The following is a 22342-nucleotide window of genomic DNA, read 5'->3' on the forward strand; positions in this document are numbered from 1 at the left end:
GTCCATCATCATTTTATAAACTTCTATAAAGTCACCCCTCAACCTCCTATGTTCCAGTGAAAAGGTTCCAGCCTATTTTTATAACTCAAATCCTCTATTCCTGGCAACATCATGGTAAGTCTTTTCTGAAACCACCCTCCAACTTAATAATATCCTTCCAAGAGCAGGGCTGCCAGGACTGCATGCAGAACTCCATAAGAGTCTTTACCAAAGTCCAGTACAACCTCAATATGATGCCCCAACTCCTACACTCAAACAGTCTGAACAATGAAGACAAGTATGCTAAATGCTTCTTAACCATGCTGGTTAGCCTTCTTAAGCAGAACTTGCACTCCCCCTGCCAAACTGTTCCAGTACACGTACAACAGTGGCATCTACCCAACAATAAGGAAAATCGACCAGGGTGCGTCATGTACACAAAGCAGGACAAATCCAATCCAGCCAATTGCTGCCCCATCAGCCCATACATGATCATTGGTAAAGTTATGGAAGGTGTCACCAGTGTAATCAAGCAGAACCTGCCTGGCAATAACCTGCTCAGTGGTGCCCAATTTGGGTTCCGCCAGGGCCACTCAGCCTTCATTAAAACATGGAGAAAAGCACCGAATTCCAGAGGTGAGGTGAGAGTGACAGCTCTTGACAGTAAGGCCACACCAAGTATCACTTCAAGCAGCCGTTGCAAAACTGGCATCAATGGGTATCGGGGGGAGAATTCTCCTCTGGTTGGAGTCATACCCAATACATAGGAAGATTGTTTTGATTGTTGGAATCAAGCCGTATCAGCCGCATGAGATCTCTGCATGAGTTCCTCAGGGTAGGCCCAACAAACTTCAGCTGCTTCATCAATGACCCTCCCCTCCATCATAAAAGGTCAGAAGTAGGAATGTTCGCCAATGACTACATAATATTCAGCACGATTCGCAACTCCTCAGATATTGAAGCAGTTCATTTCCAAATGCAACAAGATCCAGACAGTACCCCATTATAAACACAAACTTCTGTTAGCTATAACACTATTCCAAATTTTTGCTCAGCAGGAAGTGGAAGCTGGAGATGAAGTAGTAGTAGTCTGGGATACCGCACCACGACAGCTTTCTACTTAGAACATAAAACATTACAGCGCAGTACAGGCGCTTCAGACCTTGATGTTGCGCCGATCTGTGAAACCAATCTGAAGTCCATCTAACCTACACTACTCCATTATCATCCAAATGTTTATCCAAAGACCATTTAACTGCCCTTAAACTTGGCGAGTCTACTACTATTGCAGGCAGGGCATTCCTCGTCCATACTACTCTGAGTAAAGAACCTACATCTGACATCTGTCCTATATCTATCACTCCCAATTTAAAGCTATGTCCCCTCGTGCTAGCCATCACCATCGGAGGAAAAAGGCTCTCACTGTCCACACTATCTCATCCTCTGATCATCTTATATGTCTCTATTGAGTCATCTCTTAATCTTCTTCTCTCTTACGAAAACAGCCTCAAGTCCTCAGCCTTTCCTCATTAAGACCTTCCCTCCATACCAGGCAACATCCTGGTAAATCTCCTCTGCACCCTTTCCAATGCTTCCACATCCTTCCTATAATGCAGTGACCAGAACTGTATGCAATACTCCAAGTGCGGCCACACTAAAGTTTTCTACAGCTGCAACATGACTTCATGGCTCCGAAACTCAATCCCTCTACCAATAAAACATAACACACCGTAACGCCTTCCTAACAACCCTGTCAACCTGGGTGGCAACTTTCAGGGATCTTTGCACATGGACACAGAGACATCTCTGCTCATCCACACTACCATTAGCTCAGTACTCTGTATTCCTGTTACTCCTTCCAAATTTCTGACTGGTCTTCTATCCTGACAGAAATTTAGAAACAGTTGCAGTTCTTAGAGGACAATGGCTACAATGCAGAAGGCTGCAGGGTAGAAGTTTGTGGAATAAGATCTTATTTGGCATCCTTCAAACAGCTTCTTCATGAAAGAAGAAAAAGGGTGAATCAGCAAAAACTGAATGTCTTTTTTTATGTCAACTCCCAAAGCACAGTCAGAGGACGAAGAACCACAGCCATCTACTTCTGAATTAACTATTTTTTGCCCTAACCCTGCAACCACAATTGCATCTGAATGTGGTGATGATGATGATGATGATGATGATGATTACCATCATCCCCTGCACTAACAACAGAGCAACTTACTCTCCCATCGAGTCATCTTGATATTATTCAAGGCAAGGTATTAAATTTATTTTTATTTCATTATTAGATATGAATTAAACATTTATTCAAACTGCGCTATCCCTACGTTAGGCTTCTGAGTGACTTTTGAGCAATTTTGAGTGATTTTCTTGTTGGTCTGCCCAACCCCACTTTTCCCATAGGCTCCATTATTTCTGTAGCACGATTTTCTATAACATAATGAGGTCTCAAAAGACCCTGCCACCAGATGTCCGACGCAATCGTGTTTTTAGTCATGCTGAGGGCCAGTTAGCTTAGCATCAGCCCAACATTAACAATTTTCAAGCAAGGTTGATGCAATGTTTTTCAACAAATAGTGAAAAAGCATCCAGATGTTATCATTGAGAAGTTTTACAGTACAGAAGGAGGCCATTCAGCCTAATGTGTCCACTGGCTCTATTGCACACACTCAGCATATCCAGCAGCACCTACACAAAGAAGATTTGGTTAATGCTGACTGGCAATCTTTTCTCAGAACATGCGAATCTGTAGAGATTATGAACAGAAGTTTGCGGACACAGTCATTTGCTAAAGTCAATGATGCACATTTAGCCCCTTAAAAGGGACCTTCAGATCCCTTTTAAATCTTTGCTCTCTCACCTTAAATTTTTGCCCTGTAGTTTTGGACTCCCCTATTCTGGGGAAAAAGACCTCAACAATCACCTTATCTATGTCTGTCATGATTGTCCATAGGGTTGACTAACTCAGGAGATAGTCACATGTCTCATATAAAATTATCATCTTATTCTGGTAGCATGATCCACATAGTTTTCTGACTGCTTCCACCATAGACATGCAAATGAACAGTTGCAATGTACTCTGATGCACTTTCTAAAAAATTCTGTCAACTTTTGAAATGCAATAGGCATTTCATAATTACTAATATGATGATTACGCATCTTTCTCAACCAGCAATAAGGATGGTGCTTATTTACTGTGAAAATGTTACTGTGAGTTATACAAGGGGAATGGGAAGGACACTTGACTACTGTCAGCCTGCTAATCTTAGGCTAGTTATTTCTAGAAGGTGCTGATGGTGAATGATACCTGCAAGCTGAAGCCAAACTAAATAGAGCTGACAAAAAAAAATTACACATTTGAAAAATACATGAATACAAATACATTTATTAGACAAAACTTGTATTTATATAGCAGTTCTAATGTCAGAAAATGTGGCAATCAACCTGTACAGTCCATTCCTCCATGTCTCCTAGTCCAGTAACTTCCGCTTCAGTTGTTCATAACAGCCTCTATATTTTATCTTCAATGAGCAATCCGACCAAGGAAAAGACTACAAGATTTCCTATTCTCCTCCTTAATATGTGCTTAAAGGATACTTAAGGCCTCTTCCCAAAGAATCCTCTGAGGAACAATGGCTGCATGCAGATAATGTTCAAACTCTTCTGTCATCACCACAGTAATTGCTACCTTTGTCTACAGCGCATAACCCTGAGCAAAGGTTTAAATTGACAGAGAGCAGGAAGAAACTCCCTTGAGGTCTCACATGATCCTTTGACTAGATGTCCGACGCAATCATATTTTTAGTCATGTTGAGGGCCAGTTAACTTAGCATCAGCCAATGAGAAAATGTTACAGTCCATTAGAAAGGATGTAACAGCAGAGCATTTAGAAATACATAAGCCAGCAGGACTTCAAGAAAGGAAACTCATGCCTGACAAATTCATTAGAATTATATGAGGAGGTAACAAGTAGGATAGATAAACGGGAACCAGTGGATACACTATGTACGTCCTTCCAAGACTCATCTTTTAAGATGCTGTTCATGAGGCTACATAATAAGAGCCCATGGTGCTGGTGGTGGTATGAAGAGAAGATTGGGACAAACAGATTTTTAATCACTTATTGAATCAAGGGTTATAGGGAAAAGGGAGGAAAGTGGAATTGAGGATTGTTCACTGAGCTATGATCTCATTGAAAGGCAGAGCAGACTCAATGGGCTTAATGGCCTACTTCTGCTTTAACATCTTATGGATAAACATTGACCAGAACGCCAGGCTTTATGAAATGATATCTGTAAGAACAGGCATAATATGGTGAAATCCAGGAGATAGTCACATGTTTTCTCTACAAAAATAAATTCTGTAGTTATTGGCAGAGGTAAGCAAACAGACAAGCAAGTTAGTATTCTCAGAACTTTTCGGTCATGTTCTTGTGCATACTTTTACACTGATTTTTGTAAGGTGATAATAAGTTATAGAGTCTTACAGCTTAACAGCAGACTCTTCAGCCCAACTCGTCTACGCCGACCAGGTTTCCAAAGCTGAATTTGTCCCACTTGACTGTGTTTGGCCCATTCTCTAAATATTTCTTATCCATGTCCAGTCGAAACACCTTTTAAATGCTTCAATTGTGCTTGCCTCCACCATTTCGGCTAGCTGTTCATTCCATATACGCATCACCCTTTGTGTGAAAAAAATTTGACCTTCAGATCCCTTTTAAATCTTTGCCCTCTCATCTTAAATTTTTGCCCTGTAGTTCTGGACTTCCCTATTCTGGGAAAAAGACCTCAACAATCACCTTATCTATGTCTGTCATGATTTTATAAACCTCCATAAGGTTATCGCTCAGCTTTCCATCTCCAGAGAAATAAGTCCCACCCTATCCAGACCCTTCTTATAATTCAAATCCTCCTGTCTCAGTTACATCCTTGTAAATCTTTTTACACCTTTTCCAGTTGAATAACATCCATCCTATCGCAGGGTGACCAGAATTGTATGCAGTACTGCAAATACGGCTTAACCAACATATTCTACAGCCATAACACAATGTACCAACTCCTGTACTCAATGCTCTGACTGATGAAGACAAGCATTCTGAACACCTTCCTCACCACCCTGTCAATCTATGATGATACTTTCAAGGAACTATGTACCTGTAAAGACAGGTCTCTGTTCAAATAATGCTCCCCAGGACCCTACCAATTACTGTCTAAGTACTGCTCTGGTTTGTCTTACCAAAATACAACACCTTGCATTTATCTAAACTTAACTCAATGCGCCATTCCTTGGCACACTATCCCAAGTCAATCAAGATCCTGTTGTACTCTTAGTTTAATTCTTCACCGTCGACTACAGTCTGGTAGAAGTGAGGAAATGGCATCCATCATGATAATTTAGATTCCAGGATCTGAATTTTGGAGACCAACAAAATATACCACCTAATCTTTTAAATCCTGAGGAGCCAGAGAAAGCCAAGGATTACCATCTGATCTGAAACACTTTAAATAGAGCAACACTTCTAAGCATTGTGGTAAAGTGTCAGTTTAGACCAAGTGTTTTTGATGGGCCTAAACTCTCAATCGTTTGATCTGGAGGAGACAGCATGCCACTACCATACAAAGGCTGATGCCTTAAAAAGATGATACAGAGCTCAGCGAGGGAACACTACACAGTGGAACACTGAAGTCTAACAGCAAGCACAGTTTCAAGTGGCAATGGAGTTTTGCCTCCACTATGGATAAGGAAGTGTGGGCCAACATATTTTGCAAAATTGATTCCAATGGAAAAGGTCTAACACTGAAGTTCACATTGATGTAATATTTTTAATAAATTACATATGAAGATTTTATTTTATGCGCAAATATTGAACTGTGATCGACAATGGTGTGACAGAATCAAACCTGCATACTGTAATATGCTTCATACTATGCTACTGCAGTAGCATTAAAAGAAAAACAAATATAGAACATAGAACATAGAACATAGAACAGTACAGCACAGAACAGGCCCTTCAGCCCACAATGTTGTGCCGACCATTGATCCTCATGGATGCACCCTCAAATTTCTGTGACCATATGCATGTCCAGCAGTCTCTTAAATGACCCCAATGACCTTGCTTCCACAACTGCTGCTGGCAACGCATTCCATGCTCTCACAACTCTCTGCGTAAAGAACCTGCCTCTGACATCCCCTCTATACTTTCCACCAACCAGCTTAAAACTATGACCCCTCGTGCTAGCCATTTCTGCCCTGGGAAATAGTCTCTGGCTATCGACTCTATCTATGCCTCTCATTATCTTGTATACCTCAATTAGGTCCCCTCTCCTCCTCCTTTTCTCCAATGAAAAGAGACCGAGCTCAGTCAACCTCTCTTCATAAGATAAGCCCTCCAGTCCAGGCAGCATCCTGGTAAACCTCCTCTGAACCCTCTCCAAAGCATCCACATCTTTCCTATAATAGGGCGCCCAGAACTCGACGCAGTAAAAAATATCTTCCAGATAAGGCAACAGCTGGCATTCTGTGCATACAAATAAAAAAAACTCTGCACTGGTGGTTTCAAATCCGAAGAATAGACTATATTTGTGGTATCTAGGAGGTACATGAAAATTACTAAATACAAAGTGCTAAGTAGCTAAAATAGGTAGCCATTTTACAGTCTATTAGCATTAAAGAAGGTTGATAACGATTCACTAAACTGACAAATTCACATCATAATTCAGCACTGTGCTCTTTAATTTGCGTACAGGGTCAATTATTTTCAAGACTTACTCTACTTTTCAAATAACTATTATTACGAACACAACTTTTTTCAAGTAACTAATTATGAAACAGGAACTTGGCACCAGATATTGTATAACCTTTGGATAAATACTTAGAATGAAAAGGGAGCAAAGATAATTTTTTAGCCGACAGAGGCTCCAGTAAGGTTACAACTCTTATTGTTTTCCCTAAGTAATTCAAAATGCTTAACTTGGAAGGGGAAAATAAGAATCTTAAGTATTGAGAAATGGAACAGAAAGAGTTAAACATGAAGTAAACAGTAAGGGCAGTTGGCATATAATAAAACACTTGTTGGACCCCAGCTGAAGCAATGTGTAAAGTTTTACATATCGATTTATACAAAGGACGTGAACGCACTTCAAAGAGAATACTGCAGTAGTTTACAAGAATGGTTTCAGAGATGAGGAAATTCAGTTATGAAAGTTGATTGAAGAAGTTGGGACTGTTCTCCTTGGAGATATGAATGTTAAGCAGAAATCTGATAGAAATTTTGAAAATCATGAGCAGGCTGGATAGACTAGATAGAGAGAAACTGTTCCCACTAGAAAAATGAATAAGAACAAGAGGGCATAGATTTACAGTGTTCTGCAAAAGGAGGAAGGGTGAACTATTCATTCAGCAAACAGTTAGGATATGGCAGCATAGTGGAAGCAGATTCAATTGAGGCATTCAAGAAGGTATTGGATGATTACTTGAATAGAAAAAATGCACAAACATACGGAGAAAAAGCAGGAGATTGGCACCAGGTAATGATGTTTAATTAACAAGCTGGCGCAGGCATGTTGGGCCAAAAGGCCTGCTTCTATGCCATAAGACTTCTGCGATTTAGCGATTGCATGTGTGTAATTAAATTAGCAAAGGCCCTGATCACCTGAGCAATCAATTCAGTTGGCAGAAGATGAATTGCCTGATCATCTCACCAACATATAATGTTAGCAACTTATAAACAAATTTACCACATTTAAACTGAGCACAGCTAAAACAGTTGATTTTCGATGTGCCATCCAAGAAAATGCACAACCACATCACCATATTAAAAAGTCCACAAACATGATCCCCAAGTTAACGGAATTAAATGAGACCTCTGAATAAAGCATTCAGACCCATCAACAATAGGTGGCACAATGTGAAGAGTATATATTTAAACTGCATTTTATCCTGCATAACTACTGAGGAAAGAATAGAAGTGTTGTAGCCAGAACCATAGGCTGACTTTGTTAACAATTACACAAACAAAGCTGATTTTGTTTTTAAAACTACAGCAAAATCCTCTTAGTTAAGGCATTCAATCATTATTTGGGTGAACTGCAATTGATGAGCAATAGACCAACTCAATAAGGAAAATATTGCAAATGATGAAAACCTCTAAAAAAAAAACAGAAAATGCTGGAAACACTCAGGGTGTTGGGAAAAATCTTTGTTTCTCTGAACTGTTCTCATCAAAACTTACATCTGCCTGACTCTTCAAGAACCAATGTGTGACAAAGTTTCCAGATGACACACTGGGCTTGTCAGCCATCTGAATCCATTGAACCAGAGTGGAATAAATTGCCCTAGATAGCAAAGACGGGTTAAGGAGAAGAACTTTCTTTTTTAAAAATAAGTCACTCACAAAACATGGGTATCATTGACAAGACCTGCATCTATTGCCCCTCCCTAATTACCCTTGAGAAGATGACAGTGAACTACATTCTTAACCCAATGCAGTTCCTAAACTTGTATCACTGATAATGGGAACTGCAGATGCTGGAGAATCCAACGTCAGCTTTTGTGCTCCTGAGCCTGCTGTGTTCATCCAGCCTCACATTTTATTATCGCAGTTCCTAAACTGTAGTGACACTCCCAGAGTTTCAGGATCAGCTGTGGTCAGGGAGCATCCTGCTTATCAGCAGTTTGCACTGAATAGGTTGAGATTGCACTAGCTATTAAGTTCAAATTGCTGATTCTTAAAAAGTTGTTCTGCTTTTATATTTACCAAGCCATTGTACTGATCTGAATAGAAAATCAAGATAAAATTCCCAGAAAGTATAAAAATACAACCGTGATCTTTCAGTTAGGCTCAATGATGAACTTTTAAGGTGAAGAAGTTCTGAAAATTCCAGAAGATGTCAATGAGTCTGTGCTCTAGACCCTCCCTTTTCAGGTGTCTACACAGCTGCTGTTTTTCTACCATTTTATGCTTTTATTTCAATCCTACATTGTTTGCTTTTAATTACATTTGACGAATCTGAAAGTTCACTCACGTCTCAAATCAAATTCTTTCAAAATCAACAAAACACCACATGGCGTTCTTCAAGTGTTACTATTACTAATGCAATCTGTAATTCTACACAGAATAAAATCATGGTGGCAATCAGGTATTCCACAATAAAGGGGATAAATCACATCCTTTGCAGCTAGGAACAAGAAATCCAATGGGTATTTTGCCCAACAGTTTACAACTGCTGGAGAGAAGTCTGGAAAGGATGATGATAAATCAAGCTGTCATGCTCCATTTTGGAACAAATTGCATAGATAAGAGGAGGAGATCCTGTTGAAAGTGTATCATAGTTTTAGCTCCAAGTTAAACAGCCGAATAATCTCTGGATTACTGCCCAAATCTCAAACAAGCCAAGATATTCACTATTTTATTCATTCATGGAACATGGGCATTGCTGGTTGGGCCAGCATTTGTTGTCCAATGCTAATTGCTCTGAAAGCAGGTAAGAGTCAATTGCATTGCAGTGGATCTGGAGTCACACGTAAGCCAGACCAGGCAAAGATGGCACTTTCCTTCCCTAAACGACATTAGTGAACCAAGATGAGCTTTTACAGCAGTGATTATGTGGTTGCTTACAGAATAGATGTTTTTTAAGTTCTTTTTTTATTGAATTCAACTTATAAAAACAAAATGGTCACCATACCTATGGAAGGATGTTAAAGCTTTGGATGCAGTTCAGATCAGAGCGGGTTCGCTAAAAAAAGTACCTGGAATGAACAGATTGCCTTACAAGGAAAGTGTAGAGGAGTCAGAAGTGATGACCAAAATATACAAGATCCTTTGGGCACACTGACCGGGTGGAATTGGAAGGCTATTTCCTCTTGTTGGAGAATCTAAAACTGGGGTGCATATTTAATAATTAAGGAGTCATCCATTTAAAGGAGAGATGAGGAAATACATTTTCTTCCAGAGGGCTGAGTGTCTTTGGAATTCCCTTCTTCAAAAGGCAGTGGATGGAGAATATTTATATTATTTTTAAGGCTGAGGTAGATAGATTCTTGATAAGTGAGAGGATGAAAGATTATCAGGGATATGCAGGAATCTACCATTGAGGCTAAATCAGATCAGCCATGACCTTAGTGAATGACAGCAGGTTCAAAGTGTTGAATGACATACTCTTCACCTTGCTTGTTTGTTCAGCACCTACTATTGAGGGATTTGAGCCCATTTCCTCAGAACATTAGACTGAGGTTCTGGATTACTAGACCTACACTACCAGACCACAATATCCCCAGAGCATACAGAACAGGAGAATAACCAGGTGACAAAAGTGCTGTGGTAGGAAAAAGGGATTCCTTTTCATGGGATATTGGCACCAATTCAGACACAATAAGGAAATACTCCAACAAGATGAGGTCTGCATCCTGATGGAAGGGTAAATAGGAAAGTAGAAAAAGCTTCTTGCTAGTACTTCGGTGGGAAGAGAGGAATCTGCAAGGATCATAATCAGCTGAAATGCAAACAGAACAAGGCAAGCTAACACATGAAAGAATAAAAGGATTTTTTGGCAATTAAATGAATAGAGTTATAGAACAGGGCCCATGAGCATTCACAGACAGAGATTCAACTATGAATACATTAAATGGTGAAGTAGGCTCACTGAGCTGAACAGCTTATTCTGGCTCTTATTTTCTGTATTTCTAGAATCCATAAGGTCAAAAGCAAAAGGTAATAAGATCAATCATTCTAATAAGTGTATTCTGCAGTCCATTGAATAGTGAATGGGAGGTGAGAGAAAATATGGAGACTAATTAGGAAACTGAATAAAATATATGGAAAATCATCATTAGATTTTGAACTACTCTCAACTTAAATTGTACTGAAGAGGTAGGGTATGAAGTTCCTACAATATATACAAAGCCCAATAGGAAAGTATGCTATTGGAACCAGCAACGGTAAGTGCACCTGAGGAGAGTAGTAAATATAGGTGACTGACTATATGAGAAATAATGACTACTACATAAAATGCTTTTAAGATAGGAATAGGGGAGGACGTAAGTTTGATAAAAAGCAAGTGGGGTGCTATGGAAGAATAAGGACATAAGGGATTATTCAAGGATGAGGAAAAAGGCGATCATTAAGGAAACAGCAGGAGAGTACATGATAAAATAAACTAGAAGAGATGTCAAAACAATAATTCAGAAAGCAATAAGGAACTATGAAATTATCAAAAAATATGAAACAAAATATTAAAACATTTTGAGATCTATTAGGGACAAACGGGGCAACCTTTACATGGAGCCAGTGGACATCGGTGAGGTCTTAAATAAATACTTCTCATCTTGATTCACAGAGGAGAAAAGACATTGTGGCCAGGGATTCCAACTGAAATTAGCAGGTTCTAGAACACGTCAAGATTAATAAGGAACAGATATTCGATGTTTTAGCAGGCATAAGGGTGCATAAATCCCCAAGGCTTGGTGAGATGTGTCCAGATTGCTTTAGGAGGCATGGGAGGAGATTACTCAGTCCCACATGGAAAGCTGGTTCAAAAGGTAAGGGACCATGAGATCCAAGGCAAGTTGGCAAATTGGGTCCAAACTGGCTTACAAATAGGAGGCAAAGGGTGATGTCGGAGGGTTGATTTTGTGACTGGAAGCCTGTGACAGGGATCGGTGCTAAGACCCTGCTTTTGTTATGCACATAACAATTTGGGTGTGAACGTAGGAAATCTAATTAGTAAGTTTACAGATGACATGAGAATTGGTTGTGCTGTTGAGTGTGGGGAGGATGGTCTTAGGCTACAGTCTGATATTGATCAGTTGACAAATTGGGCAGAGTAATAACAGACGAAATTTGATCCTGATAAGTGTGAAGTGATGCATTTTGGGAGGTCTTAAAAAAAAAGAAAAGGACATACACAATGAATGGTAGGTCCCTCGGGGAGTGCATATGAATTAAGGGACCTTTGTGTACAAGTACATAGATCCCTGAAGGTGACCGCACCAGGGCGGAGAGGGCAGCATACAGGATGCTTGCCTTCATTAGCAGAGACGTAGAATACAGGAGCAAGGAAATCTTGTTACCACTTTATGAAACATTGCATAAACTACAGATTGAAGTTGGTAATCAGAACAGAACACAACACTATCTGAAGGACATGATTGCAATGGAGAGGCTAGAGGGGAAATTCTCTAGGACTTTGCCTGGGATGAAAAGTCTCAGTTATGAGGACAGACTGGATAAGCTTGGTTTATTTTCTTTGGAGCAGAGATCTGGTTGAAGCGAACAAAATTGAGGGGTATAGGCAGAATAGATCATGGGAATCTCTTCCCCTTGGCAAATGTGTCTGAGACCAGATGGCATAAGTTTAAGGTGAGAAGCAAGAAAAGCTAATGAGGAGGATTTTCTTTCATCCAAAGGGATCATGCTGCCTGAGAACGTGGTAGAGGTGGGTACTCTCACAACATTTAAGCAGCATCTGGATGTGTACTTAAAGTTCCAGGGCAAAGTAGGCTATGAGCCGAGTGCAGGTAAATGGGATTAGTGTAGTTTGGTATTCATTGATTGTTATAGACCTGATGGGCCTGTTCCAATGCGGTATAACTCAATGATTCTCCTTCATAGGTATGCTAATAAAAAAAATTGTGATGAGATTGGAACCGCCAAAGGATAAGCAGGTTAACACCACGGGTAGCACAAAGAAAGTACAAAAATATTAAACAATAAATGTTACTTTAGTATTTACCACAGAGATAGAACAGTACACATGACACTGTATCTTGAATGAAGTAATGAGATTAGCAGATTCAAAATAAGCACTGAATAACCTAAACAAAAATGTGGCAAAATGGATTTTGAGTTGAGCATTGTTAGGTAATCAATAAATCAGTACTGAGAAGAAAAATTAAACAAGGACATTAATAAACTTGCACATGCGCAAATAATGTATAAATTAAGTTCAACACAAGTAAATGAAAGGTAATACATTCTCGTTGGAAGGATAGGGAGGTCACATTACATGGAAGGGGCAAGTCTATGTGGGGTAGAAACACAAAAAAAAGGACCTTGAAGTGCAAATACAATAATCATTAGAAGTCATACCACTGGTTAACAGGACCATTAACAAAAGAAGGAAACCAAGTTCAAGGCTTTATTTCTAGATGGATAAAACTGAAAAGCAGGAATGTTATGCTAAATCTTTTTAAGCATGGTTGAACCAAGGCTTGATAAAGTACTACATTCAGTTTTGATTACCATGTTATAACAAGTATATAATGGCAGTGGACAGGATGCAGAGAACATTTCTCAGAACGATACCAGCAAACACAAAGAATGAGAAAGGATGGAAATCTTAAAATTAAGAAAGATTTTGATAAAATAAATACAGACACAATCTTTATTTTGTGGAGAACACATAACAAGGTCACAGGGAGTGGCTGCAGCATGTAATGCTGAGGCATTCAAGGAGAAGTCTAACAAGTATATCAGCGAGAAGATTTAGACAGGGAAGATGAAGGAAGCATGAATTGAGCATATACACACATTGACTGGTTGGGCTGAAATGGTCCGAGTCATACATCTTACATTACTGCAATTTAATAATATATTTGTTTACAAAATGCAGCAAATCATTACTTACATTCCTCATCATTTCTCAAGACTAATCAATTTATGGACGCCTTGTTAAAGCAAACTTAAAAGGGAAGGTCACTAAAGATTTCATTGGAGAAAAGGAGGAGGAGAGGGGACCTAATTGAGGTATACAAGATAATGAGAGGCATAGATAGAGTTGATAGCCAGAGACTATTTCCCAGGGCAGAAATGGCTAACACGAGGGGTCATAGTTTTAAGCTGGTTGGAGGAAAGTATAGAGGGGATGTCAGAGGCGGGTTCTTTACACAGAGAGTTGTGAGAGCATGGAATGTGTTGCCAGCAGCAGTTGTGGAAGCAAGGTCATTGGGGACATTTAAGAGACTGCTGGACATGCATATGGTCACAGAAATTTGAGGGTGCATACATGAGGATCAATGGTCGGCACAACATCGTGGGCTGAAGGGCCTGTTCTGTGCTGTACTGTTCTATGTTCTATGTGCAACCATAAAACAAATCATTTTGTCATAAGTAATATCAATGCTGAACCTAACCACCAGAAAACAATCTGCATGGCTACGGAGGTTATTTATGTGGAAGTATTGAAGCTGCATACAAAACCAGACCACCACAATGTTACCTTGAAAAACAGAATATTTACAAAAAAAAATGAAGTTCTTCAGTGTTTTTTATGATCTCTACTATCAATGAAGTACTTTTGAAATGCAGTCACTGGTGCATTACAGGAAACACAGCAGTCAGATTATGAAGAGCACAGTTCCACAAACGTGATCTTGGTCAGATATAACAAGGTGTAGAACTGGATGAACACAGCAGGCCAAGCAGCATCAGAGGAGCAGGAAAGCTGACGTTCCGGGCCTAAACCCTTCCTCGGCCCGAAACATCAGCTTTCCTGCTCCACTGATGCTGCTTGGCCTGCCGTGTTCATCCAGCTCTACACCTTGTTATCTTAGGTTATCCAGCATCTGCAATTCCTACTATCTCATGGCCAGATAGAACTGATTTAGCAACGTTCAGTGAGGGGCAAGCTGCTTTTGTCCTCTTTGAAATGGAGTCATGTGATATATTAATCTATGAAACAGAGCAGAATGTGTCTTGGTTTAAAGTTTCATTTGAAAAGAAAGCCTCCTCCAGCAGATCTACACTGCACTCCCTCAGAAACACAGGTTGCCTGTTCAGTGCATTTAATTTCTGGAGTGGAATTTGAATTCACCCACAAACCTCCTGACACAAAATGTGAGAATGCTACCACCGGGCCATAACAGACAACATTTTCCAACCTTACAGAAAACAGCAAGAACGTCATCCCACTATGAAGGCCAGAGGAGAAAAAATTCATACCGGAAGATTGTTGCTATCCTATTGAAGTAAATAGAGTTCATTATTTTCCGACATGGGTGTGGGAACTGACTGTTACAGCCAGCAGATTAACAAATTTCACATAATATTGTCTAACTTGCAGCCATAAACACGACATTAAAGATCAGAAGCAATAAACCTTGAAATGTCAAAAAGATAAACAAGTACTGATTAAGAGGGGAAAACAAAACACTGTTGGAAATCTGGAATAAAAGAAACATATACTGGAATTTCAATTCAACCAGTAACAGAAAAGATTCGCAAGAGGTCTCAACCTGAAATATTATGCCATTTGATCGAATCAGGAACACATGCATGGAATAAGTGCTGAACCTTGAACCAAACTGATGGATTAAAAGGCCTCTGTTCTCAGCATCTTATTATAAGGCTATAAAACATAGATGACATACAGCCTTACTCAACTATTTGCTTCCTCACCCTCTGCAGCACTTTATGGGTATATCTTGGCAGCACAAAATCACAAATGCAGCAGTCCTTGCAAAGGCAGACCTGCCATGTTTGTTGACACTCATCAAGCAGAGGTAAGCTGGGTTAGCTCAGGGTGGATGACAGCCTCATATGCAAGGATTTTTAGTGTGGTGCAGTAACTGGAGCATGTTGACTGGTAGAATTCCCAAAGCTCTGCTATAAAAATGCTTGCCAGCAATGACATGAAGGCCCTAGAGGACACTGATTGGAGCTACGCGGTAGCTGCTCAACACAGAGTGAGGCACAATGGGGAGTGTCATTGTTCAAGTACTTTCAGCAATTGTGCACAGCACATCTGTAAGTAGTATGTAAATTTTAATTTTGTGCATAAATAAATGCATTAATCTTTAAAAAGAATGTTTCAGGTAAAAGTTGTATTGGGTGTCTTACACTGCGGAGTAAAAACAAAGGGCTTTACCACAAGTTAAATATGCCACCTTTCCTCCAGAAGGTAGGTGTCCAGGTGTGGGGAGGGGTTGTGATAAAGTGCAATTACTGCATGGATGAAAATCAACTATTAAAATAAAGCTTTGAGGGATGTTTTACTTCAAAAGCTAAAATATGTAACAAGGGGCACATACAGCTAGTGTAAGCCTTTAACAGCCTTCTACTGAACTGTGAATTCTAGAGGTAACACAAGTACTGCATCAGAGAGAAGATATTTTTAGGAAGTGGAAATTGACAACCTAAATATTTTCAATCTTCATTATGCAACTAAGTGTGTTGCTGCTCCTCAAGGTATTCAAACACTCCTATCGAGGCAGGGAGTGGATTTTAGCTACCCATTCTTAAAAGAGTTGTATACAACACAAGAACATGTTAAAAATACATTAAGGATCATCATGCATTTTATTCACTTATTTCAAAGTTGCATGCACATACACAATGTTCCTATAAGTGTTAGCCTCTTAATCCAGGAATCTGTCCTAAATTTAATAAAAGAACTGCAAAACTGCTTTCTTCAATAGCAGATAGACAACACAATTGTCGGTCACAGCTGAGTTTGTAATCCTCTTGTCACAAAGTTCCATGTTCAAGTTCCACTCAAGGGATTGAGCAAAAAACAGAAGCAAGACTAAAACACTATGAACCACTGAGGAAGTGCTGCACTGTCAAAAGTGATCTCTTTCATATTGCTACATATGAGAGATTGCTGTGTACATATCAGTTGGATTATGGCAATAACTCCATTTCAAACATCGTTTCATTGGTCAAATAACTTTGGTCCATCAGTTGTGAAAGGTGCTACAGAAAGTAAAACTTTGTTTTGTCTTGATAAGCTAGGGATAGCATTTTACATATGTAGAAGAAAATAAATCAGTGGGTCTTTAATGGCTGCATTACAATAATGCAATCTTAATTAAATACAGTAAATGTTCAAAGTAAACACATGAGCATACTTTCAAAACAAGTTGTAGCTGGATCAAAATCCTGGAACTCCCTCCTAAGGGCACTGTGAGTCAGCCTACTGCAGTTCTAGAAGGCAGTTCACCCCAATCTTCTGGAGGGCAACTAGGGGCAGACAACTCTGGACACCCAGAGACAAATGCTTTTGGTGGAACAATAGCTAATTTCCACCAGTAATTGGGTAGTAGCTAAGTCGGATTGAGAGGCTTAACTTGCTTACTTAAGATGTCTTATTTTGTTTGCCACATGCAATCAAGTTTAACTAATTGTTTCTGTATTTGACTGTCAGCAAAATTTCTTAATAAGTAACCTAATTTGAATAAATTACCACAAGCTACTTTTAATTAAGAATAATAATTAACCAGTTGGATTCTTAAAATAAAAATAGATACTTTCTTGGATCATTTCTAATGCCATCCCACAAACGGTCTGAAGTATTGAATTCATTTTCACAACCTACCATGGTAGGATTCGGAGCCTTTTGACCAAAAGTTGCTTGCCCAGTGCTATAACTGTTCGGTTAATATTATCAGAAGGAAATTTTTTTTTATTGAGAACTAAATATCAAAAGTTCAATAGCTACATGACAATTATAACGATCAAGGCAAGTGAGTCATTGCTCAGGTTTGAATTTTCACTATCTTGGGGAATGGTTTACAAAATTGGAATATCAGACAGCAAACTACATTACATTGAGCAAAATTTGCAATATTTGTCACACTGCACCATACTGGCTGCTTTAGATTTGCATAGTCTTAGCAGTTATGTTTCTCATGACTGATTAGAAAATTCAACTCATCACTATAACCAGTGCTCTCATTTGCAATGTCACTCTCTTCAGCAGTGATACTTACTTCCATGATTGCCATCTTACCTGCAATACTAGTTAGACTGACAATTGAAGTGTGAGCATTGCTGGGCTATCAGAAAGCAAACAATTATTGAATTGGATGCTGTCATGTGCTTGTTCTTCCCAGTATAGTCAAAGTTACCAATGAACCAGAGCTGAAATCCCTTTTAACTCAGGCATAACCAGACTGGCCCGAACCATAAAACTAATCCCAAACTAGCAATTAAATCTCACTGCTCTCTTATGTCTCAATGAAGGATCACATCAGTACATGTATTTTACCTGTTGAAGCCTCAAGAGAAGGCCACTATTATAGTTCAGCAATTTTAGAATTCTCTCATTAATAGGAAGCAAAGAAACTTCTGGAAAGAGACATATTTTCACAAAGACTACAGATATTAAAAATATGTAACTAGCTGGTCTATTCCAATCACGCTACAACAGGCAATGACTTTTCAATCATCCTACCATTCAACAGCCACTTAATGTACTAGAAGAGGGATAGAAAGAAAACAAAATGTCTCTATGACCCAAAGGTGATCAAAAATTAGTTCCAAAAGCAAAATAAGTCAGCTAACATCCCACACAATGACCTGTTTCAAAAGATTTTCTAGTATATCTACAGATAGTAGATGAGCCGGCAACATGTTCCATAAGTCAATGGTCCTCTGCAAAGTGAAAATCCTTTTAACTTCTAACTTACTCCTATGCTTAAACAAAGGAGCCTCATTTTATGTTCAGAGAGAAAATACCAAAGTTGTACTGCCCATCATATATATCCAAGCATTAGAAAAACAACTATAGCAGCCACACAATATTTTTGAAATATAAAGCGAGGTATGGTACCTCTACAAAATCAAACAAGCTTAATAGGCAAGCACGTACGGTGCTGACTGAACTCAAGTAAACCAAAAGTCTTAACTTGTTGCGAAAAATAAATCATTTCAAAAGTTGATACATTTTACTTTCAAATAGCTGGTCACCTGATTATACCCCCATTTTGTCCTAGAAATACAACTGAAAAACAATTACAAGCCGATTGGAAATCGTCCTCCCGAAGAAATGGGCAAGGTCATGATTGGCTGATTGGCCATCTTCTATGTTATATGATTCTTTCCCCCACCTTTAGACAAGTAGCAGGATTAAAAGAGGAGATATGTGAATTAAGTCAGCTGCATCAAGCCTGTGCTGTCATTCAACACAATCATGGTTGAACAAACATTTCAATCCCTTTTCCTCACCCCATCCCCATGGACCAGTGATCAGAAATTTGTCAATCTCTCCCTTAAATGTACTCGAAAACTGAGACTCCACAGCCCACTGAGGTAGAGAATTCCAAAGGTTCATTACCCTTTGAGTAAAAATAAATTTCACCTCATTTCGGATCTAAGTGGCACTCCCCTTATCTTTAAATATGCCCCCTCGGCCTAGACTCCCTAAACAGGGAAAATGTCCTATCTGCATTCACCCCAATTAACACTAAGTATTTTGCAAGACACATCAGATGAAACAAAGATTAGGAAGCTTTGTGGGAAGATACCATTAACAGTTAACCCAGATTGCTTGACAACCTCAGTGTTAGGAATAGGTCCAGAAGCAGATCTGTTGCTTACTGTCTTGATCAGTGTGCCAGAGGAAATGAGGAGAAGAATGCCTCCTTGACACACCAAACCAGCAAGACATTTTAAAACACAACACTGTCTCATGTTTTCAAAACACTCATTGCCATTGCAGTTCTCAATAACCCTTTTATTTGAAAAGCGAAAATAGTAGCAATTACAAGAAGGATCTGCAGGGGGTGCAATTTTGATTGTGAGGCACGTGTATTGATATTTCACAATTTAAGATGTTGTGAAAGATTAACACTAGTCACAAAGTCTTATTGGTAGTGGTCTGAGGGAGGGAGTGGCAATGTTTCCTGGCAAGAAACACAGCAGCATTTTTCATCCGGTTTCAACTGAAGAATTAGGAATTATTCCTTTGGGTCTAATTGGAAAACCACCTCAAAGCAAACGGTAGGGCTTAATCTTGCGATTATTAGTTTTGAGGCAGATTGCGTGGTATAAGAATGACAGAAGCTTTAGCCTATCCGTTACAACTTTGCCTAAAACATGTAGCTGAGTGGTCAAGTATTATCTGCCAAGTTATTAATCAATATGAATTAAGAAACTCAATTCTTAATTCATATTAGGTGACATTTTATATCACCAAACTTTTCACAGGAGTTAAAAATCTTAATTTAGATACAAATCATATCTCAATCTAGAACAGGGCAGAAGGCTTGCTGCACAATCAACAGTGATTTTACCATGATTTAATGTGGTCTCATATTAAGAAGTAACACTGTTTTGGTCAGTACCTGCATATTATTAACCGATATCAAAATTGCCAAACCAAACCACAGGGAAAAAAAATACAAAATCATACAAGTGGATTCCCTGTGCCTTCATGCAAAGCCCTCTCTGTGTAACAACCCACTTCACCTACCTATGCTTCTTCAGATTAACAAATGCCCAGATTTAGGGAACCCCAATTATTAGAATTTAATTGCTAAAACTAGAAAGGTTGTCAGTAATCACAAGAAAAAAGGCGAGGAAGAATATTGTTACGTGTGACAAAATTACTCATTTCAGCTTCGATATTATCTACAGTTAAATGTAAAAGAATCACAGCCTTATTTGCAGTTTCAACAATGTTCCAGCAAACAGAACAGTCAATTGCAATACCTCCCAATCTACTGTCCAGGTCAAGCCAATGATACGGGGTGTATGTCAATCATTAAAAATGCCCTCAAGAACATAGAACATTCCTGGCTCAGGTGTCAGATTCACAAATCAGAACCAGCGGACTAATGCACTCCCAATCTCCCATTACCAACTATATCTTGTAGGAGCTCATTCACAACAGCATTTCCTCACCACTTACTTTCCTTGCAGATAATGACCTAACTCTTCTGATCAGAGTTGGAAACAAAACATTTTAACCATTGAAGGAGCTATCCACACTAACTTCCAGGCCAGGAGAGCAGACTAGATCAGCACTGAAACCATACCCTTTCTCAACACTAGCCACCGGCCACTTTAAAAGATGCTGGGAGAAGGTGAGTACCTAAGGTAAGTGAGGGAACTGGGTGGCATATGGCTAGAAAGTTGGGGTGGCAGGTAAGTCGCATGCCTGCTGGGTGAGGGGTTGGGGTAACAGATGGGTGGAAGATAGGTTGACAAATGGACGAAGGGTTGGAGTGTCAGCTGCATGGGTGAGTGTTTAGGGTAGGTCCAGTGCAGGTGTCAGTTCAATAGTTATCCAGGAGTTGGAGTAGATTACCAATTTCTCTAACTTTTACCATGTAACTAATAAGCTAAATCAGCTGCTTTAGAGTTGAGGTCATTTTCAGAACATTCCAGATGCCAGGTAATTGCCCACTGAAAAGTAACTCTGCTGTGCGGGATTTGTTCATGGTCCTGACGTAGAACTTTTACACTATTGCAATGGCTTTCTTCGTTTCAAAAGATTTGGGTAAATACGATAAGGAATTTTGAGCTAGTCAATACCAGTTATAATGAGATAAAATTAATCTATTGTACAGTTCAAAGTAAATAGAACAAGAATGCACAATCTTATACACTAGGAACTCATATCACGTAAGATCTGACTGGTTGACAATTTCTTTTTGACTTAAAGAAAGCCAGGGTGGCATTAGCTATTCCAAAAGAACTGATGATGTTCAATCTACTTTTAAATGAGGTGTTAAGCACATTTAAACCTGACCAAATATCAGTAAACTAGAATGTACATCCAATCATTTCCCAGGGCAAACCAGTAAATTTGCAAAAATGTAGGAAGTGCAAATTAACTTAGTCAGAGGCGGCAAAACTGCTTTACTAACTGTGCAAATATTTGAAAATATGAGAAGCAATCTGGAATATGGACATCCAGTATGAATAGAATTAAAGTCTTAAATCCAGGGCTCCAAAAATCAGGAAAACATAAACGACAGGAAATATCAAATATTAAAATCTTTTACATATACAGCATTTTAAGAAAAACACAAAAAAAGTCTCAAAGTGCAGAAGGGTCACTGGACCTGAAATGTTAACTCTGCTGTCTCTCCACAGATGCTGTCAGACCTGCTGAACTTTTCCAGCAACTTCTGTTTGAGTTTCTGATTTCCAGGATCTACATTTGTTTTATGTAGAATCCTAGTGCATGGTATATATAAACAAGCCAAATAGATCTATGCTGCTTACACTTCACATCACCACCTCCAGAGTTACTTCAAACTTTCAAAAAAAACTTACTGTTCCTTTCACCTTCGTGTGCTTATCTAGCTTTCCCTCAACACATCTGTACTTTAGTTCCAAACCAGGCTGATGCGTAGTAACAAGATGCACATTCTAACCGTTCTCAGGCTAAAAATAAGTGTTTATCTGAAACACGTGTATGGTTTATTAGGCATTACCTTATACTTCTGAGACTTAGTATCAGACCTCTCTAAAGTGCTTCAGAGGCAATAAATTCCTTTGAATTCTATTCAATGGTTTTGTTTGAGTAATGGGAAAGTCAGTTTGCACAAAGAAAGGTTTCATTAAAGTCAATGAGATGGGCAGTCTTGCTTAGTAAATTTTGGTTGAGCTAATGAACGTATCATGGGATATATCTATGTC

General features: G+C 39.1%; 1 protein-coding gene across 5 annotated transcripts in view; it reads right to left on the minus strand.

Annotated features, from left to right (window-relative positions):
- LOC125462738 (AMP deaminase 2-like) overlaps positions 1 to 22342 on the minus strand; it is a 162136-nt gene that overhangs the window by 113522 nt on the left and 26272 nt on the right. Inside the window, exon 1 of one of the 5 annotated variants that reach the window (XM_048553029.2) lies at positions 15351 to 15452. The exons of the other annotated variants lie outside the window; for them this stretch is intronic. The gene's annotated coding sequence lies outside the window, so the exon portion shown is untranslated. Of the gene's footprint in view, positions 1 to 15350; positions 15453 to 22342 lie in introns of those variants that run through there. 5 annotated transcript variants of the gene reach the window in all.

This window comes from Stegostoma tigrinum, chromosome 21 (assembly GCF_030684315.1).
Source record: "Stegostoma tigrinum isolate sSteTig4 chromosome 21, sSteTig4.hap1, whole genome shotgun sequence".
Taxonomy (NCBI): domain Eukaryota; kingdom Metazoa; phylum Chordata; class Chondrichthyes; order Orectolobiformes; family Stegostomatidae; genus Stegostoma; species Stegostoma tigrinum.